Here is a 23018-nt window from a genome sequence, read left to right as displayed (position 1 = left end):
AAAAGACACAACAGAACCTATACAGGTTTGCATGTACAAATGAAGAAGCTCAAAATGAAAGTCTGAGAAAAAAAGTATCAGTGAAGTCCCATTTCCCTCACCAGTATTCGGATATACCGAATACTGTCAAGGGGTTCTCTTGGTTTTCAAAAAATTCTCCAGAATTAGAAGTTGTACATAAACATGGCATAAACATGTACATAAACAGAGATAAACCAGACAATTCAGACTAACACAAGCGCTAAAGTATGCTAAAATGTTTTCTTAGCACACTATTATTTTTGTTTATTTACCTTTATAGTTTTTTCTTCTTAAGAGATCATCTAAGCCGCCTACCACTACAAAATAATCGTATTAACAGGATGTGACAATGTTCCCAACACCAGAAGGCAATAATTTTAGAACTGAAGAATATAATTTTGTAAATCAATACGCTATTTACTAGTCAATATGGAATGGAAAAACGGAAAATTTATAAAAGCCTTGATCTTTGGAAATCCACTCAGGAGAATGTCAGTTCTTTTTATCTGCCAGTTCCACCTGTTTTATTATTCTTATTCTTATTCTTCTTCTTCTTCTTCTTCTTCTTCTTATTATTATTATTACACAAATTTAAACAAACATGTGCCTATGGTTCTAGACAAAAGAAAAGCACTTAGGAAAAAAACAGTTACAAAAAAATTCTAGAGATTGCTCTTCATTTTCATGCAGCTATAGTGGAGAAACCCTGTATCTCAGGGGTGCAGCTGAAGCATGATTTTTGGAAGAACGTGGTGTGGGGCGGGGTGGGGGGAAAGAAGACAAGAAAGACAGCTGTTGCATAGCTGCTTATGGATTTTTCTACATTTTTAACAACGCTAATTGAATTAGCCAATCTTACAGAAATACATGAGTGCTTATCTACTAGTAATTACATTTTGTCAGAACGAAAATATTAGGTAATTTTCTGTAAGCAAATTCTCATAAGGCTAGGGCACATTTTTTCTCCTATTGACTGAAATACCAGGCAAACCACAGAGCCTTTATTGCCCCATTCCATATGCATGTGTACAAATAATGACAAAAGAGATAGGAGTAAATTTTATTGATTCTGAAAGACTATGCATTTCCTCCATTATAATTAACTTCCATGCAAACAAAGACAAGCTGCATGCTTTAAAGATAAACTGCTTAAAGTTTTGTGCTGGAAGAAAATCTGGCCAGATCATGCAGACCGAGAAAGGCAAGGTGGCCTCAGTAGCCACATCCAATCATGGTGAGGTTAAGCATATAAACTCACCATGCACACAAAACATATCTATAATTGTACACATGACCAGCCATGGGTCAAGGACGGAGGTAGAGCGGGGGGCATCCTAATTTAAAACCAGCACATTCCTAGTGTCAGGTCTTGAATTCAATCTCCTTGTTCAAACAAGGCCAGAAATTTATCTAGGATTTCTATCTGAATAGTAACTTCCCTAAATATCAGGGAAAATATACAGAAACTGACCACTAAATCCCATGTGCCAGCCAGCTATTTTTTTCTCACAGTTGTATTGGACAGGGAGATTTTAAATTCCATAAAATCACACCATGATTTTAGGGTACAGCTGTGCTTATGGCTAAGTTGATAGGGCAGAATATTTTCAGAGCTAATGCTCTGCGGGGTAATTAAATCAGTTTTCTCTCCTGTGACAGACTTTGTGAGTCCACAGATTCCAGGGTAATAGGTTCATTTTGCCAGTTGATAGAAAAGCTCTTTCCTTTGCTACAGACTAGTTTATATTGGATCAACCCACTAAACAAACCCACCCCATGACTCCTGTAGGGAGAGAAGAGCATCAGGAGAGCAAGATTACTCTTTTCAGCATTGAATCAACATCCTCAAAAACTGTTAGCATTACCTTAGATAATGTTTTAATCTCTTCTCTTGTTAGATAATATAAACTGAAAGAATTCCCAATTTATCCTGTTCAAGTCTTCTTCCCTCAAGAACTTTTCCTTCAGCCTGTGTTTAAGGTAACTATCTTTCCATCTTCATCTTTTTAAAACTCACTCTAATTCTGTGATGTCCTTCTGTAGGTCATTATTACAGTGTTATTTGAAAAAAGCACATTTCTTTTTTTAAAGTAGTCCTTACCCTTTCCCCTCAGTCCTCCTGAAATCCTGCTTATTTTCTGCTGAGAATGGAGAAAACATAGCAATGATTAATACACCATTATAATGGACAATCTCAAGAGTGCACCCAAATATGCACCCCTATAAATGACCTAACAAGATTATAGTGGAAAAACAAACAGAAACCCTGTTTGTGTAATAAACTGTTTAAATGTGAAATTTGAACACAAAGTCAAAAGACTTGATGGGAGGAAAAACAAATCAAATGCATCAATAAACATGAAGCTCCCAACTACTATTATGTCATTCAACAGACACTCATTAAAGAAACACATGCATTGCATACCAGCTGTTTGTGTCTAACATGCCAAACTGAAAATCAATCAAACAAAAAATGTTGAACAAAAAACCAAGCAAACAAAAAAGAATGAGCAAAAATCACCTAGTTTAATCTCCTAAGCTAAAACAGAAAAGATGCACAATTCCTAAAGCCATAAAGGAAGACACTGTGAACAATTAAAAACTGCATTAAATACATAACAGACTTTAAGTGTAACATATCAAAGTTAATAGATATGAGAATCGGAAAGGGGAGTTGAATTCTTCATTTTATCAAAAATATTATTCTTTTATATTAATATCCAAAATAATAGCTAGGCATCAAGAGAGAGAGAAAAACAGATCACATATATCTTTATACTAGAAAGCAAAAAATCTTCAGTCCAGAAGGAATTAAAGATACTCAAAAGGCACGGTATTGTCACTAGACTCTCCTTCCCATTCTTCTAATGCACTATATCTATTGCAATTAATAGCATTAAAAACTGTCACATGAGTCAGTGTGTACTAAGCTTTTTGCTTAAGAAATGTCAATAGAGGAACCTTTTCCTCAAAAGAGACGGAGGTGTCTAAATAAGCCAATGAATGTTATGATCAAAAAAACAGAAAACAGGTACAGGTTAAGAAAAGTAATCTGCATACTGTATATGCATGGGAGGGAAAAAAAGAGGTATATTGGTGGATTTGTACAATACATACCACCTTAATGTAGAATTTCCTGCAACATCAAAGCCCTTTTTAAATATGAGATGGGTGTTAATTGCGGGGTTTTTGATTTAATAATAATTTTCTAAAAAGTGAATATTTTTTTCTCAGGTAATACTCCCATAATTTGGGTGATCTTCTTATGATTAAAAATAAACTCTGTAAATTTTAACTGGTAAAAACCCTCTAACTATTTAATAAGTCAATTTTTTTACTTCAGGGATTTTTACTTTACCTTTTTTTTTATAATTATGAAAATTACCTAGATTTGTCATTACATTTAAATTATACAAATCTATGCAATTGGTTCACCTAAAACCTACTTTATACATTTAGTGAACAATGCAACAGAAAAAAAAAAAAGGCAACACTGAAACTTCAGTGTGAGGACAGACACAAATTATTCAGTATGAAGCAAAAATTACTTACCTTTCCAGTCTCATGAATTACTAAAATAACACTGGATAACAGAATGTATGGAGAGGTGCATATAATCTTCAGTGAGGGCTGAAAAATCTTCATGTAAATGCTGTGAACAGCCCCTTTATGCATACTGACATCATCAGTAAAGACTTCAAGGCAAAGGATACTATGGTAACCATGCAATGTGCTGAGAGAGAAGCCTTTAATTGCTTTAATAACTTCCTGGGGCTTGTACTACTAGGTTTACATTGGCTCAGAAAGAAATGAAGTTTGCCACAGAGGCAGTGAGTGTGGTACTGTGAAGAAAAAAAAAAACCGCACTAAATCCTGATTCTATTAATTGTGATGCGACTTTTTAAATTACAAATGTCATAGCTTGAACTCACTATTGAAGTTTTCTGACATCTGCAAGATCTGTCCAGAGTCACAGGTCAAGAAGTAATACTGTCAGGTAGCAATTTTATAAGCATTTCTGTTTTCTCTATTTGCATACATTGACACCATCACATTGAGATACTACCTTCTTCACGTAACTCACAGCAGAGGTTTAGTGTAGAATGTTCTTCTGCACCAGGGGATAAAACAGTGTTTACAACAAAACCTAAAGTTCAGCTAATACTAAAGCAATATAAACTAACATGCTGTGATGAAACAAGGTGTTTATCCTGGTCATGTCTCTTTCAATTTCAATGACTATTAGTCAGTAGATCACTTAAGAAGGATAAAACTCCAGAAATAATACCAGCAGTGACATGATATGGCCCAAGGATAACTGAATAAGATGATTTTGGCTTTTTCCAGAAAACTGGACTACTATCTCTTAATTTTGCTTACAAATAGCTCACAAACATTTATTTGCTTTCTCAAAACTGAAGAATAACCACGTGACTAACAATCCAATCAGAATTACAGAGTTAGTTGGGATTCCCCCAGTTTGGAGAATCTAGAAGGGCCACCATGAACAAATTTTTTAATCAGTGTCATTGTTTCAATTCTAGCATTAATCAAACCCTTGTGAAGAAGTTATTCTTTCCACAGGTTGAAAGTTCTGATCATCCACTGGTAGGTTAAGAACACTACTAGGCCAACCACCTTCATGACAAGACGTCATTTGGTCATTTGGTCTTGCCAACCAAATTTCGCACCCTTATTTTAAAAATAGCATATTTCATGTCCCCCTTTTCAAGCACAAATGCAAATTCCCTCACATGATTCACACACATGCTGCTTTTCATAGGAAATTTTCTGCAAACACACATGGTTTCAAAACCATTGATCTAAGGAACATAGTATATGCCCTCCACCCCAGTACCTGTATGTACTACCGCACACTTCAGGGAAAAGACAGAGAGAGAAGTGAAAAACAGCTGGAGACTTGCCTTTATCACGAAGTTAAAACTCAGTTAAGTTCTGGCTATCTGCAGCAATGCAGGAAGCCTTAACAATGTTGATACTCTGTCGAGACCAGTATTGTGTCTCCAATGGACACTAACAGCACTCACCCATGCATAAATACAGAGAAAAAGAGCAGCTGAAAACCTTAGTTCAACAAAAGCAGAAGACTTCTGCTCTCTCTGTTCTCTCCAACTCTGGTGTTACAAGCAAGGTAGTGCCTCTTAGGAAGCCCAAAAATTAAAAGAGCCAGAGCAGAATGAACAGTGAAACTACTTCTAAATCCAAGGTATACGAGATGCAAAGGTGCTTACCAGCTCAATTTCCAAGTTAAAAGCTTAAAAAAAGGGGAAAAAAAGGAAAAAAAGGAAAAAAAAAAAAAAAAAAAAAAAAGGGAAAAAAAAGAAGGAAAAAAAAAAAAAAGGAAGAAAAAAAAAAAAGGAAAAAAAAAAAGGAAAAATCCACATCAGCCTGAAGCCAAATATAAGAGCTTGTTTTAAAACTGATGCACTAGACTTCTGATTATTGAGTGGAAAATATAGTTACAAAGAATAAAATGAAAACACACATTATTTTTAATTGCTACATGACACACTGAGCCTTTAAAGTGACATTTTTCCAAAATATATTGCCCACAATCTCAGTCCTGTTTTGGGAAGGGAAGGATCAGACAGTAGCTGCAGATCTACTAACATTCTCTCAGAGGATGTAATAACAAATGAATCAAGTAAATCCAACACCTCAGTTGTTTTCATTTAGAGACTAAATGACTGCCTCAGTGTTTTCCAACTAGAATCTCAGGTTGGTGTATTTCTCTGGGCCAATGCCACAACTTCCTGTTAATCTCTAGTGAACTCACTTGATTGCTTTAAAAACTAAATAAAAAGAAAAGGCTTCCTTATCCAGTTCTTGAACAGTAACTTAATTTAGAATGGAATGCTAATACTGTCAGGGTCTGTATATACAACATCCGTCTTGCAATTGCTACAGAAAAACAGCCAATTTAGGCAAGATATCAAGGTAGATGGAGGCATATTAAACATATCAGATGACAGTTTTTCTTTGAGCTGAATAAAGTCTAGTTTCAAGAGGGAAAAAAAAAAAACCCCACAGTAAGAAGTAATTTTATTTCTGTACGTCTGCAAACAGGTACAAGCTTTGGATGTTAGCTCAGAATAGGACTGCAAATAACAATGCAATGGCATGTAGAAGAACCATCCTGATATCATTTCTGAGGCCACATGTAATGGTTTCTTCTTATGATTAAACTTCTAGGACTATTATACTAACACTTCACAATCATTCAAGATTCTCATTTCTACAGCAATAAAAAGAATCAGACAGTAGCTCAAGCAATCACAACAGCATATTCTGAAGTCCTGCTTTTATTAAGAGAGATTTCACTCCATTTCCTGGGACTCTTCCACAAATCTCTTCTTCTACCCAAGAAGGTATTCTGAGGACTGGAGCATCTCTTCTCTGAAGCCAAGCTGAGAGAGCTCAGTATGAACTTTTCAGTCTGGAGCAGGGAAGGCTACAGGGAGACCTTATGGCATCTTTCTGTACCTAAAAGGGGTTTACAAAAAAACTGGAGAGAGATTTTTTAGGACATGTACTGTTAGTACAAGGGGAGATAGGTTTAAACTGAAATGGATTATGTTTAGATAACGTATAATAATATTTAGATAAGATATGAAGGTGGTGAGGCACTGGCACAGGTTGTCCAGAGGCAGCGTGGATGCCCAGTCCCTGGAAGTGTTCCAGGCCAGGTTGGATAAGGCTCTGTGCAACTTAGCCTAGTAGCATGTAATCCATTGCACAGGAGTTCACCCAAGATGATCCTTAAGGTTCTTCCAACCCAAACCACTAAACAATTCTATGAATTTCTATAAAATCTCCCCTCCACATCGAAATCTGGGCATATGCCCTTTAAGGCAGTAACTGCATACCTGCTCAACAGGTAGGTATAGAACAAGCTGCAAGAGATACCAGCTTACACAGCAATGAACATTTACCTAATGATTGAAATATTGCTAAAAATAATAATAATAAAATAATTAGATTATTATATGTCAAACCAGGAAACACTACATTGGTATTATACATAAAAACCCATACTATTAGTATGATGGAATGTAAGGGATAAGGAATACCAATTTAAATTAGAAAATATTTTGGATTAGGAGATTGTGTTTTATTTCATATATGTATACCTGCAACTAAATGGGAGAGATTTCTTAAATTTTCTATAGTGGCATATTGCCAAAACAGAGGTACAGCTCTTATCACAATCAACATCAGTGGCAAAAAGGAGGCAAAATACTCTCCAGCAGCAACTCCTTACTATATAGGATTGGCTCCTGAACTTGGTCATATCATGGAGCAAACAAACACACATAAATAATACAGAATTGTGCATTATAAATATATAGAAATATACAATAATATACAGAAATTATATACAGAAAATTAATTTAATTACTTCTTATAGTTCTACTATCAAGTCTCTGCAAATCTAGCTCTTTCTTAGCACCAGTTCCACTTCAAACATTTGGATTGGGCAGTCCTAGAAGGCTTTCACAAAAACAGCATTAATAGCAGAATGCTACCACAACTTCCTTTTTACAGACATTGTTTATTCCTGCACATATATTCACAACAAACATGTTTTCTGATCCTGCAATGCTGGAGGAGGGGACCACTGTCCACAAACTTCTGGAACGACCACCACCATCATCAAGCTCTTCAAGGAAAGGCAGGGGGTGGGGAGCAAAGCAGCAGTACAACTAGGCCACCTTGTCTGTCTCAGCCACACAAACCTCTTCCACTTAAAGGTCTGGTATACATCCTGTTTTTCTAGTCTATGCATCCCTTTAATTAACTCTTTAAAGAACACGTCCTTTATGGCAAATGGGCAAATTTGCCTTATGTAAAACTGAGGGATAACCTACAAAAATGAACACCAGAAAGAGACAGGACTTCACTTCTAAAATAGATACAGTGTAAAGTATTAACAAATTGTACCTAGGCACCTGCACTGATATGTTTGTGTTTGGAAAAATCTAATTGCTCTGTAGGTCTTTTCTACACTTCAAGTATAGCTCTGGAGATTAAGGTCTATACATTACACTGAACCGCAATGCCCACATGCAATAAGTCTTTGTAAGATGGATCCCTGAACTACACAAGCAGGTGTTTTTGTAGAAAACAAGACTTCTTGTAACTCTGATACATTTCTTTAAAAGGACTCTCAGTGCACACAAGAGGCATTTTTAAGTGCAAATATAAGATGTCCTCTTAAATTTTCAGGGGTAGAATAGTACACATTACCATTTGAGAGCAAAAAATGAGGCACTTGCCAAGACTGCTGTCTTTACTGTTCAAATCTCATTTCATTTTACATTTCTGTATTTCAAGCAAACATTTCAAAGTAAATACTAACTTTGCATCATCTAAAAATTGTGCTTGTAGGCAAGCTGAGCAGGGCACATTTACTAGTTTACCTCAAATGAGACTGACTTCACAGCGAAAAGAGCAACTCCTGGTTATTTTTTTATTCTGGTCCTATAGATGAGCAAATAGTTCATGGCGAAAGCTTTATTTTTATTTTAAGATGACTGAAAATGGTGAAACTTATTACAAGACAACAGACACTCTTGATTTAGTCAATTAAAATAATAAAGGATTTGTACCGTGGATAGTGAAATGAAAGTTATGGTAATGATCTCTGCAATCAAGAGCAACACAAAGCTATAGTATTTTCTCAAATAAGTTTTCACATATAAACCAGAACCATAGATACAAAAAAACAGAGCCAATGCCATCATGCTTTTGTTACTGACTTCTTTGCCCCATGTATAATAAACCAATGTAGGTATAAAGAATGAAAATTGATAAATTCTTGATGGAGTCAGAAACATAGAAAATTGCTTTTGATGTCTAAATGGAGCTTGCTTTGTCAGTGTGCAGGGAAAAAAAAGTAAACAGAAGCAGAGAAGATATTTTCTTTATAGTATATTGGAAAGAAAGAGCTAGATGCTAAGAGAAGCAGGACTTTAACTGACCTTCAAACAAATCACCTTTGTGCTTATCTGCATGTAAATCTATTAAAAGATCCTTCTAGTATATTAGTTATCTTTTAGATACAGCAACACAACCTACATATAAATCTTGGCTGAAATATCACAATTTGATCAAAAGCATATTCTTTGCTTATACATAAACACTAAACTGACACAGAAAACAGTGCTTCAAGGCAGACAGATGACTGCAGCTGTTCTCTCTCATATATTAGACAAAAGCTAACCCAGAGCAAGACCTCAGACTGTCAAAAGCAGCAATCACCACCACTGAAATAAACCAACTCCATTGAATTACTGCATGAAATACTTTCTATGCATGTAGGGGCATATAAGGAACCTTACTTGAACCAATCTTTTGGTCTCCTTATAACCTAGAAAATTAGAGGAAATGTCATACTAAATCTAAACTACTAAGTGTCTAAATGTCATACTAAACTAAATTATCACATCCCAGAGGAAGTCTAGAGCAAGGAAGACACACTCTTGATCATGTCAAGGAATACTTAAGCCATCTGGACATACATAAGTCCATGGGTCCTGATGGGATGCACCCATGACCACTACTCTTCATAATCTTTGATCAATCATGGCAATTTGGAAAGGTGTACAAGGACCAAGGGAATTATCTGTGAGAGTGAGGAGGAGCCCAGTGAGATGGTAGAGAGTCTAACTCTGGAAATATTCAAAATCCATCTGGACAAGGTTCAGGGCAACCTCCTTTAGGTGATCCTGCTTGAGCAAGGTGTGAGCTCCAGAGGTCCCTGCCAACCTTGACTGTTCTGTGATTCTGTAAAGAAAACTAATACTTATTTTACCTGTCACTAGGTATTTTGAACTAGAAAAGATATATGTGCAAACACAATGAGAAAACGTTAACTAATTCTATGTATCTTGTCCCATAGGACTACACACACAAAACAAGAATCCTCAGAATTATTCATATTATCTTAAATATCAAGTTTTGATTTTTCATTGATGATTTTATGTGGTTTACATGCACAAGTATGAGCAGTGAGGTGCCTGTAGGGTGACTTTTGTGAGGAGAGAATGTGCCAAAAACACATGCTAACACACAACCAGAGCAGGGAACTAAGCCCCCCAGCCAGGAGGGTGGTACATCTGGAGAAGTACAGTTATGAAATGTGAGAATGTTGTGCATCAGAGTGTGAAAATCACAAGTGAGGGACAACCCTGCAGACACATGGGACAATGAAGAGGAGGTGCCTCAAGCAGCAGAGCCTGCAGCCCCTGAAAAGCTCAACACTGAAGCAGATACCAACCTTGCAACCCATAAAAGACCCCATGGCAAAGCAGCAGAGATGCCCCAAAGGAAGCTGCAGCACACTAGGAGCCCATTCTTCTGTATTTTCAATTGGCAAGAAATCAAATTAATTCTCCTCAAGTCAATCTCTTTGCTCATGATGATAACTGATGAGTGGTCTCCCAGTCTTTACCTGGAGCTGTTCTACCTCTGCTTTCTAAGCTCATTCTGTTGAGGAGGGAGAGTGAAAGAACAGCTGAGTGGGGACCTGGCTAGGCCAGCCAAGGCCAACTCATATCATAGCCCATGAAGATTTTCAAATAAACAGGCCATACTCAGTAAGTGATTGACACAACTGTTTAGACTTGGATTTCACCAAAGGAGTAACGCACTTGTGAAACAAGTCAAGTGTGTTGGTTTCACGTGCTTGGGGGGAGGGGTGGATTCACCTCAGAGCAGGCCCCCTGAAGCTGGGAAGTGGGAGGGGCCCTCCCGTCTCTGGGAGCTTCCCCTGTGGGCTGCTGGCACCAATCAGAGAGCTGATTTGGTGATGGACAGCTCGGGAAACCAATGAAAAGTTATTTCGCTTTCACAAATCACAGCGGATCAGGTTTGCTGGCCCTCTTTCGGCTTCCAGTCTCCGGGGGTGGTGGTCCCCAGCTTGGGGCTCCGGCCTGGCGCCCTGGCTTTGCGGAAGGGGTCCCAGCTCGGCACCCTGGCTCTGCTGGGGGCCCGGCCCGGCCACATGGTCCGGCCCCCCTCCCTGACCGCATGGCCCCGCGTGGCCCGGAGCTCCCCTCTCCACGTGGCATGGCCGAGCAGGGGGGATTGGGGAGCCACCAAAGGCTCTCTCTTTCCCCCTCCCCTCCGCATTCTGAGAGAAGAGGCCTCCAGCTGCCCCTGCTGTTTCTTCACGATCTGGATACAATTGCAACTTCTTTATGCCTGGATAAGATCCTCGATTTTTCTAAGCTCTCCTGAATGGGAAGAAACAAAGCCTGGAGACTTCAAAAGTCAGCGCAATGAAGATAAAGTTCCTGGTGGGAAGAGATTGAAAAGATGCGAACTGATAAGTAGCTGAAAATCTTTTTTGTGGGCTAAGGGGATTGTGACTTTACTAAAATTCCTTTAAACTGTGAAATATACTTGGGGAGGTTTTGGGTGCTTGAGAAGAAGAACCTTATTTTTGCCTTGGAGAAATATAGCTCTCTGTTCTGGGACTGAAATGTTAACAGAGACATTTAATAGAGAAAGAGATGACTTTTTGCTTCGGAGAATGAGGCTCTCTCTGTCCTGGGACTGGAATAAAGACAGAGACATTTGGTAGTGAAGGAGATGAAGAGAATCTTGTTTTTTCAGCAGCCTGCCTTTAAAAGTAATACCCCATGTGTGTAACATAACCCATTGCACAGCTCTGAAAGGACTGTGACAGAATGGGGGGAGTCATAATCTGCAATATTTTTTCCCGGGTGGATGTGGATTGTGAAGGTGAAGACGCCCCCTAAGCCATAACCAAAAAGGGACTTTTCTCTCTTAAGTAAACTGAACTGATTATTTGAATGTATCACTGACTGAAGTGCTCTCTGTATGTTTGTTGGTAAGAAATGTTTGAATGAAGGGGAGGAGGAAACAATCTAGGGATCTAATTCTGAATATTTTTTGTGTTATTAATAAATTTCTTCTTGTACCTTTCTAAGTTTTAAGCCTGCCTTGTCTCTACTCCTGGGTCCCATCTCTAAAAGAAATTAAATATATTAAGGTTGGCAAACCCAAGTCACACCGTGACACCAAGTCACTTTTAGATATGACTATGCCAGTCTAGTCTCAACTAGGGACTAGAAATTTCAACTGCAGTGCAGAACACTGCCAGCAAGTGATAACTGCCCTTGACAACTACTATCCATTCATTAAAAACAAAATAAATACCCAAACCATCCACAACTTCTATTTGAAGTAATAAGCAGATATAATGCTTATTAAAAAGCACCTGGTCTAAGCATCAGTTTATTACCAATAAGTAAATATATGCTATTATAATTTAAAAGTGATCATATATTCAAATAATGTATACATACATACAATAACTCAGAAACTCTTCTTAAGCAAACGACTGCAAGTTGTAAGTAGGTCAAGTTGTATTGACAGGGATGAAAAGACGAAATAAGACACAAATGCTGATCTTCATGATTTGGACATCAACCAATGAAAAGATTTATTGCTTAATGATGATCGCAATAACTCTAAGACTGAGTCCTGTGGTGAATGTACAGGTACTTAGCACCGACCAACAGAATGACTATTATACACTATTAGAAAATGCATTCCATTATTTGAAAATATTTGCTCCTGAAAAAAATCTAGTAACACAAATTCAGAAGTTCAGGTGCCATATTCAACAGTGGCCTTCTGAATTCAATGAAACAATAAGTCCATATTGATTCCCCCAAGTCATTTCTCAAGAAAAAAACCACCACATGACAGAAGTAAATAAAATTTAGAGGAAGCAACAAAAAGCATGAACTATTAAAAAACAGAAATACAAAAACCCAAAACCTAGAGAAAACCTGACCAATTCAGAAGCCAAAAACTGGGAAAAAAACCCTCTTTTTAATGTGTATTTTGAAAACATAACTAAGAAAGCTGAGAGTTGCTTTTAAAATCACCAAAAAATGAAACCTAGAAATAAAAAAAATACTCTCAGAAATGTGGGAAACACATTATACTTCAAGATTATACTTCAGTAATATTCTATTTTAATAAACAACTATTATAAATGTGACTGACAGAAAAAATAAAAGGAATCAAGAAAGTACCAAGAGTAATAGCTCTAACATTCTAATACTTGTGGGGAGTATTGTCAAAATAGCACTCCTTCTCCTCACTAACATAAAAGGTTTTGACAAGATAAAGTCAGATCCAGGTATCTGAAATAAAAGCAATAAGGAATAAAGTTATCTTTCCTTTACTTTCCTCCCTCTCCCAGCTTCTTTGCTATTGTAGAGAAAAAATTCACAAACTTCAAGTCTGACTAGAACAAGGGAGAGAGAAATTAATGGTAACAACTCAGAGAAAAATATGGTCTGCATTGAAAGTCTTTCTGCTTTTAAGAAATTGGTTTAAGAAAAAAAAAATTTATACTAGTTAAACAAAGAAACAGAACAAGAATAAGAGAATAAAAGCCCAGGTAAGAGCCAACAGGAAGGATAGGAACCTGGAGCAATAGGGGCAGTAAATAACAGTGACAAAAGTAACTTTAATCCAAGGCTACCCCTTTTACTGGCTCATGTATTTGTCAAGATTACCAACAAATCTTAGTAACTACAGATGGTATCTTATACCCGAAACTGCCAACATACCAAGAAACATGAACCCTGAAAAACTTTCAGATCATATTTCAGTGAATACAAATTCTTCAAAAAGCACTCAAATCTAAGAAGACTTATTTACAGTCTAGTTTGTAAACGTATTGTGTACAAATATCCACTAAATAAATAGACAGAACAGAATCTCAAGAGAAGAGTTTATACAGAATAGGGTAACTAAGTATTGAGAACACTATTTGTAGCAGCAAAACCTTCATATGACCCAAAGAAGATAGGAAACTGGACTTATGCAAACAAATACAGCTGGCTTTGACATTAATTAAAACCTTAATTCTTTCTGTTTGCAAGTTAAGGCCCTAGGTGTTACATCTTCCAAAACTAGTCAAATCAAGGGAACATGCTTGGCCAAGGTCAACTGCTCTTGGTTATCACTGTTAGGTTATCAGCGTTAGGCTCTAACAGTTGATACTACAGAACACTAGCAGTTCACATGAGGTATCATCATAATGCAATCATTCCTCTCTCTTGGGGGTATGATGTGGCAACTGGAAAAGTCCCCCCATGCAGATTTTCAAAGAAACCATATTGGCTTGAGAGCATTTTGTTACTGTTGTTACACTAAGCTCAGGTTTTATTTCACCTTATCTGAGAGCTCTAAGACCAGTGCTGCTCACACTGGTAATATATTTTTTTCCAAGTTTCATTTTATGCAATTTATGTATCAGAGATGGCAATAAAGGAAGCAATAAAAATTTACTTCCCTAAACAGAAGGGAGATACTATTCCAAGCCTCTGAGATCCATTTCCTACCTAGTCAGAGTTCTGGATCTAGAGCAAGACTATTTGGAAAACAAATCAAACCAAGAAGTGTGAGGGAGACAGGAAAATGTGTAATAACAGCAAAACTAGCTAGTGAGGCAACTACTCTGAAATATGCAATAAATAGCAAAAACCTAAATCTTTAAGTAGAATATGAAGGTTTAACTACTGTAGTAAAATACATTTTAAACAGAACTTAGAGAATGAGTGACACAGTTCCCAAGAGCCATGCTTCATTTAAAGCGCTGATACTCATTTAAATCCTATATCAACTTACAGAAAGCTCACACAATCTGGATAACATAGCTGCTCATAACATGCCAGCAGATCTCCCAACTACAGTGCACTCCAGCTCTACAATTACAGGCTCATCTTGAAGTGTGTACAGCTCTCAAGTTCTGCATCGACAGCAGTACAAAGAAATGGTCCTTTAAACTATGAAGTTATAATCAAAGATTAGTTACGAAGACTAGTTACAGTTTATTTATTTTAAGACACTTAGAGGGAAGTAACAAAAAAAAAGTTAATGTTTTACTCCTCTTCCTGAAGCTTAAGGTTGCAAAAGGGAGTAAAACATTCATATAATGAATCCACTAAGAATACTAGCAAATTTTCTACTACTTCATTGTGTAAAAAGTGAAAGAACTGGTGCTGGAAGCTAATTATTTACTCCTAAGCAGCAGGAACAGGACAGGGACAAACCTTAGTAAAACCTCTTGAGGAAGACCCAAGAAGAGAACATTCCCACAGATTAAAGATTCTCTCCCATGATCAAGCAGTGCTGTGAGACTAAGCACAGACACTTGAGAGAAACTATGCCAGATCAAAGCAAGTTTTCCAAAATAAATTGCTTCATGTTTATAGTTAATTTCTGATCCAGCAGATACTGCAAGAAATAGTCACAAGTAATTAACTGAACAGACAACTTCTTGGTACAGTAGCTAACTATGAAATACATTTTTCAGTAGGCAAAAAGATGGTAAAGAAACACAACAGTATCAAAACTAATAATTTCTAGAGTGCACACACAAGACCCACATGGCTATGGCAACAGTAGAAGTATATCCAAGGTGTTGGTAAGACTTTTTTAGGTGGCCAAAAAAATATTACCTCTGCAACACATTGCTAGCTTTGCTGCTTATCAAAAAAATAAAAGAGACTAAGTATGTAATTTTGTTTCTAATCTGATTAGATTCAAAAGCCGATAAGGCAAGTGGAAGGAATGAATTATCACAAATTCACTACATATGCCCACAATTTCCACTGATACATATCATGATAGAAACTAAAGTACACAAATTGATCTAGTAATACATACAATGCAGGATGGAATTCTCTATCTCCATCATCCTCATACATCCTTAGAAATAAAAGGCCAAGTATCAGACATAGAATACCTCCAAATCAGAGATGTCTTTTGAAGACCACATAAAAACAGTAATGGATATCTAAAAGCAGGTACAAGTTTTTTATTTTTCTTCATTTGTCACAAGCAAAGGGTGTATCTGCCAATGTGCCCCATGCCAACCTGTGCTGCATGCAGATGGCTATCATGAAAGATACATCCCTACTTTCCTGTCAGAAGAAGATATATTGTGAATACTCTTGTAGATGTATCCTCTACAACAGAAAACAGTTACAGAAAAGGAACGGCTGTAAGTTTTACTTCAGTCTGGAATACCCAAATACAAAATTGACAGAAAGCAATGTTTTTTTTGTGAAAAAAAATACATAAACAAGGAAAATATAAAAGTAGATCACAAAACATATCAGGACAGTGGACAGACTGAGTATACCTACTGTTTTGCTGTTCAGTAGGAAATACCAGAAGTATTCCCTATCTCAATTTGGTAGCTCATATACAAATCCTGTATCAATTAACTGTGGGTCTTCCCCACAAAGGTGAAATGGGTGGTGAGATCTCATAGAAAGTTAACAAACCTTATATTGTGTTGGCAGTACACTGGAGAATTCATATCTGCGAGTGGGTGATGGTTCTAATGCTTATAGGCCTGAGGTCTCCGCATTTCACAGGGTCTCATCCCTATACCTAATAAATAAACTAATTACAATTAATCACTTGGAGAGACAGGGAACAGAAGAATGTAGAAACTTGTTATACTTTGCTGTTACAGCTGGGTTCCTACTTGTCTTTTCTGGCAAAAGTGAAGTTAGCTTAAGTACATGAATATAACACTGTGTATGACTCAATGGCAAGAAAAGTCTTCAAGAAAATAGGGAGGAAAATATTCCTCTGGGGTTCCTGCTATCACTGTGAGAAAAGTTGATACAGATCCTCCTGATTTGGAAACGTCCCCAAAAGGGATTGCATAAAAATGGTACAGGCTAGCCAGAGACTACCTAAAGATCATCTAAATCATTACAGCTGTAAGAGGCTGGAGTCATTCACAAAGCCAATTCTCTACTTCAGCAGCCCCATCTAAATAGTTAGGATGCCTGACTGCTCCCAGAGAATGACAGCTGGTTACTGACTGCTAAACAAGGCTGCCCCACACAGAGATGAAACACCCAAGTGCTCTGAGCCAGTGAGTTGTATCCAAAGCTGTGGTATGGGATGCAATGAAGGCTTTCTTTGCATTCCAGCTGTAATGAGCCAAAGTAGCAATCCACACAGTCATGTTAGGTTCAGCAATGCATCCCCACAGTACTGTCGCCAAGGTATCTGCACAGAGCCACAACTTGCCATGGGCTGGTAGCCTGGTATTTGGAAGATGTCAATACTTCCCCATGCTGTAAATTAATGTTAGGGGGATGACGTTATCCACATCACTGAACAAGAAGTGGGAGTAGCACTGAGCCGTGTCACTAAGGCAGTGTAAAATCATGGTTCAGAAATGAATCCCAAGAAAATTCCGAGAGCTGCCACAGAAGCAGAATTTGGAAGAATAATCTGGCAGGCACTTTATGAACGTTGCCCAAATCAGTTGAACAAATCATACTTTACATAGCAGAAAGGCAAAGTAGAAGCACAGCAAATTCTTGGTCTATGATGGTTTCAGAGGGACTTTTTACCGCATTTGGCCCACACATGAAAATCATTATATTATATAATAAGAATTTAAAAATAAGGTCACATGGAAATGATGCATTTCTAAGCTTACATCTCCCAGCCAAAACAAAGTAAGTGTCTTACAGGAGAAAACAGGACAAATTGCCCTAGGTAACAATATGCCTCTACTTTGGGCACAGAAGTTCCCACTATATGAGCAATTAACCCAAGAGGAGAATGTTTCACTGACTGGACATCAAGAAATGTGGAAGAAAAACTGCAATGGAAAGCAACATTTGAAATGGCTGAGCAAACCTTCCTGAACTATCAGGGAAAGTGAGGAGCAAGCAATACGTTAAATTAACGGCTGAATCTACAGTGCTGGAAACACTTCAGAAGTCTTTTTTCTGACTCTTGGGCAGTATACAAAGATTTCACACTGTGGTCTAGGAAATGACAAGCAGATGACTGGATGATACATGGTAAACGTCACTGGGGTTTCGTGTATAAAGTATTGCTTACTTAGCCATGGGAGACATGTAGATGCCTATACTGCAAACCATGCCGAGCCACTGCAGGAACACAATGCTGATCAGTTACCTAAGATACGTATTTCTGAAACAACCACTAGTGAGGATGTGTTAGCTGAGTGCACTCTCCTAAGAAATCAAGTTATTCAGGGATGTTTGCCATCTACAAAAGGAGACAAAATAAGAGGCAATCCTTGCTCCAGAGAGACCATTCAAAATGTCTTTTTAGAATACCTGCAAGTAACAAAAGCAAGAAAAACTGCCACAACAGCCCTAGGGAAACACAGAGCACTAGGTAGTTTCAAGCCACACTGACAGACATTACACTAGGCCACTTCCAAAACGCCAGAGTTTGCAACAAATACTGGTGCTGGTAGATACATGTACAAGCACCGGACTGTATTGCCTACCTCCCCTACAAAGCAGAAGGTCACTACGCAATGCCTTCAATTTTTAAACCAACAGTTAATTGGTAGGTATTCTCACTAGCATTTAATCAAATATGGGTTGTCATCTCCAGAAGGAATCATTCTGTTACAGGATGGTGAACACCAGATAATATGAGTTTATCACATATCCCCATCAACCGTGTGGAGCCAGTTTAGTTAAGCATTCTAAAAGACTTACCAAAAACCAGTTGTGAATTCTTCCAACCTACCTGCCCTACCTGGTGAATTTGCCGACAGTGCTGACAAGCGCATTAATAATTCCGAATAGGAGGGCATGAGTCCAAGGTAACAACACTTACAACTATCTTCAGGTCATCACCACACAGCAACAGACATCAGGTTCCTGTCTGAGACAGAAGAGAGGGGTGCATCTTGGTACTGGAAGGATAATCTTGTTTACAGTGGTTGTGTATCCCTGTAATACTGATGCAGTATCCCAGCAAAGATACCGGCCCAGGCGCCAGAAACTACGCCCTTAATTTCATTATATTCTGCCAATACTCCTTAAGAAGACAGGAGAAAGCCTTGTCTCTCAAAGTCTCAGGGAGACTTTGCCTGGCAACCATTTCATGTCTCACATGGAGCAGACAGGCAGACGGAGACCACAGGGACACTGTACCCTCCAGAGGGTTCTCTAGCCAGATGGAAAAGGGTCTTCACCCACGGACTGCAGTGGAACGCAGGACTGGGCCAATGGTCTCCTGTCAGCAAGAGGACCTTGGGAGGAGACAGGAGCATAAAAGTAACTGTGCCACAAGCTCTGAGGCTTTTTTGAGTCAGGGCTTTCTAAGTTGGGACTTTTGATCTTGTCTTTATACCCAGGCTCGAGGTCTGCTTCTTACTATGACTCTGGCCTGTTTTTTGTCCTTTTTGCCCTGGCTTCAGCATGCCTTTTGGCTCTCCTGCCCTCGTTGGCCCTTCCCTCTCATTGGGCGTTCGTTTGGCTGGACTCTGGCTGACCTCCGAGCCTTGTGTGTAGCCCATGTCCAGCCCTACCCCTCGCCTGTCCCAGCCACCGTCTGTTCTGCCTCCCCGTGCTCCTGACCGACGGCCTGCCTGCTTCATTCCTGCCTTCCTGCCTGCCTCCAGCCCTGCTTCGCTGGCCCAGCCTGCCACCAAGATGCCCCCGCACTGCCGCCCAGTGCTTCGGAGCTTCCAGCCGAGCGCCCACTCCCTGCCCTCGTGTCCGGCTGCCCACAGCCATGAGAACTGTGCCTGTGGGGCCGTTTGTGCCTCTCCAAGAGCTGGGCAGGCTTTCCAGCACAGTGCGCACATTCTGCTGACACTTGAGCATCCACGGCACTCCCAACTTCTGGGGGTAATGCCTGCTTTTTCTCTCTGTCCCCTCTCACTCTCTCCCCATTCCTTTTTATCTTCCCTCCTCCTCTTCCTTTCTGTTCTAGTCCTCTTTAGCAGGGCAACTCCCTCTTTTTTTGTTACCAATAAATGGTTCTCAGATACAATACTGTCTCATTTGAATTATTTTCATCCTAGACCACCTGTTTTCAAAAAACTCCTCTCAGTTCCCTATGGTAGAAAATGACACACTACCAAGATGTGAGACTTGTGACTTATGGAAAATGTGAAAGATAATTGTCCTTCCTGAGAAAATTACACAGGAAATTTCTTATGGGATTTATAAAGTAATTTCACATAAATTACTACATTTTACTTCAGCTTCAACTACCAATTTAAACCTACTTTAGACTTAACAATTTGAGACTTTACACATCCTAAAGAAACACATTTTCAGGTGTGCAAAGCCATCAGTAAAAACAGCCTCAAGCCATTTTCAGAACTGGACCCTTACCATGTAGTAGCAGGTGGACACAGCACACAGGTGGAGTCCACCCTAGTGTAAGATACATGAACATATAGCGCAAGACCAAACACAGGATGCAAAGATGATTGAGGGACTACAGCATCTGTCATAGGAAAAGAGGTGGGAATGTTTAGAACCTGAAGAGAAGGCCTGCTTAGGACAGGGTTCAATCAAATCAATACACAAAAAGAAAAGATTGATCAGCATGGGATGAAATCATGTCAGACTTTTCTCAGAGGAGTCCATCGTCTAGAAAAGAGTCAACAAGGATACATTGAATCAGAAGAAATTCTACATGCAAAAAAGAATACACTTGCTCATTATAAGAGTGGTCAAGCATGGGGAAAGGCTGCCAAGAGGAGCTGTGGAGACTCCACCTACAGAAGTAATCAAAATCTCAGTGAAGAGAGTCATATGCAACCTGATGTAGCTGGTCCTATTTAACTGAGGGTGGAGTCACACTACATCATCTCCAAAGGCCCCCTGCTACCTCAACCACTCTGTGATCCTGCATTAATCTCATAGGGAGAAAGCTGGGTGAGAGAGTCAAAGAAAAGAAAACCCTTTTCTTTTGTCAAAAAGAAACAAAATTGGAAATCACTGTTTAATTAATATTCTGCTGACTGTCATGTGTAATAAAAACTATGTTATATACAAACAGTTTTTTTAAGAACAGATAGATTCTTCCAAAACACGTACTACAGCAATCTCTTCTGAAAGGATTACAGCAAACTAACATTCTTAAAATGGTGGTTAAAATACATTAACATTGTCTCAATACAAATAGCAGTAAACAAGCAGAAAGCAAAAAGTATTTCAAGTAAGGATAAAAAGAATGCTTTAAAATCCATCTTAAATCCTTTATCTCTTCCATTATTAGATTTGGATTCTTATTATCATAAAATCCATCTCCTCAATTTGAGCTCAGTGTACAACATGCTTGTAAAAGGAATTAAAAGTGACTGAATTTAACCAATCTGAATATAAATAATCCACGGAAAACTAAAAAATACAGCATAGAAGTCTGCAACAGAGCTGAGATTTAAAACAAACACTAGCTTTCCCATCCCCTTTAAGTAAGCAGGCAAGGCTGACTTGATCTTTTCTTCACTCCTGCTTTAGGGCACATGAGCAAGGTTCAGAGAGAACTCTATTAAAGCAAGCTGACTTGTAAAGCAAAATAATCACTGACACTCTGGAACAGCCACAAAGCAGTAAGTATTGCTGTTACTGATAAAACACTGGACTACAACCACGTTCAGTACCTGAACAGATGTAAAGGAGCAGCTTCACAAAGAGTTAACTCAACTGGGAAGGAGTACAGAAAGGAACCACAAATGACAAATGGGTATGTGCTTCAAAAAGAAAAAGTTATGGCTTCCTGAAAAGATGAGGATGAAGAAGGTAAGCATAATTATATACCAATTATGCTGAATTATGAATGCATCTTAATGAATCTCACAGAACAAAGCATTTGACTATTCTCAATAATCATTAATCTAATCATTTAAATATCTGTTACAGACATGAGAAGTAATACATATACTGTGACACGGGTTAATTGTATGACCCATTCCACTCAGTCTTGCCTTTTCTCTTCCACCTCACTTCACATTAGACTGATTTTCAACCTTACAATCTTTCACTTCAGTTTTTCCAGTCACTAGCTCATATAAGCCACTCTCTTATTCTAGTGTTCTTCCCTTCATCCAGATCCTTGTCAGCCCATCCCAAGACTTCAGAGTTTCTCCCTCTCCCACCAGGTCATGGTCCCAATAGTATCTACACACACTACATTTCTTTGCACAGATTGACCCCCAGCTGCTCCCATAGACTAACCTTCAATGCAACCCTTCCTCTCCTCCCCAGTTCACCTATTTCTCCTTACATTCTCTTCTAGTCTTTGTTTTCACTCCTCTTATTCTCTTCACATTGAAACAACAACCCAACTTTCAACTGGAAGACTTCATCACCAATATTCAGTAACTTGTTAATGTTACAGTCTGTAGACCACATGAACTTACTGTGGGAGGTATTAGACAGCCTTCTAAGCCTGTAAGGGTCACCATCATCCTGTAGATTAGAAATATACCTTGGACCTACTGCTACTTATGAGTACATTAATTCACCTTAGTTTCAACAAAGGTGCTTCATTAAAACTGAATCAAAGAGAAAAGACAACTGAATAGATTCTGAAGTAAAAATAATTAGAAACAGAGAAATTAGAAACTGAGTGGCAGAAAAAATGAAATATAAACGTACCTTATCTCAGCAAATTATACCATCTTTCTTCGATTAAACAAAAGGTCATTCCCCAAAACAAAAGAAAATGCAGTGGATCTGGTCAGGGGTGGGGGATTAACTATTTTTTTATCTATACTACAACACAGGGGATTATTAAACAAGAGGAAAGTAGTTTAGAAGATGTGAAACAAAAACCCAACTCAAAATGAATGGTTAAACTAAGACAATTGAAACAAGATGACAAGTCGTAATTTCATTAACCGTTTCATAAATAAAGTCATTTCTGTATATCTGAATTTTCTCTGATTCAGCTTCATTCCTCTCCCTTGTGTTCTATCACTGTTGTCCAGAGAGAGCAGATCTGCACCATCAGCTCCACTTCCTCCATTGAGGAAGTTATAGTCTGCAAAGGGGTCACATTCAGACTTCCCTTTTCCAAGCTGAACCCAACAAGCTCTTAGCTTTCCCAGTATGAAATGAAACAATCTGGACTTTTCAACCCAACAATATGAAGTCTAA

The 23018-nt window shown here is 38.3% G+C and overlaps 1 protein-coding gene across 30 annotated transcripts in view; it reads right to left on the bottom strand.

Annotated features, from left to right (window-relative positions):
* The window catches only part of PAM (peptidylglycine alpha-amidating monooxygenase), a 144292-nt gene that overhangs the window by 115758 nt on the left and 5516 nt on the right, over window positions 1-23018 (bottom strand). For 6 of the 30 annotated variants that reach the window (XM_056513553.1, XM_056513564.1, XM_056513572.1 and 3 more), the window contains exon 2: window positions 18643-18776. The exons of 16 other annotated variants lie outside the window; for them this stretch is intronic. The gene's annotated coding sequence lies outside the window, so the exon portion shown is untranslated. Of the gene's footprint in view, window positions 1-18642; window positions 18781-23018 lie in introns of all 30 variants that reach the window. 8 more of the 30 variants (XM_056513558.1, XM_056513559.1, XM_056513561.1 and 5 more) reach the window with 4 other exon arrangements.

The sequence above is a fragment of the Oenanthe melanoleuca genome, chromosome Z (genome assembly GCF_029582105.1).
Source record: "Oenanthe melanoleuca isolate GR-GAL-2019-014 chromosome Z, OMel1.0, whole genome shotgun sequence".
Lineage (NCBI taxonomy): Eukaryota > Metazoa > Chordata > Aves > Passeriformes > Muscicapidae > Oenanthe > Oenanthe melanoleuca.
The sequence above is the reverse complement of the archived record's forward strand: the minus strand, read 5'-3'. Positions and strand labels throughout refer to the sequence as shown.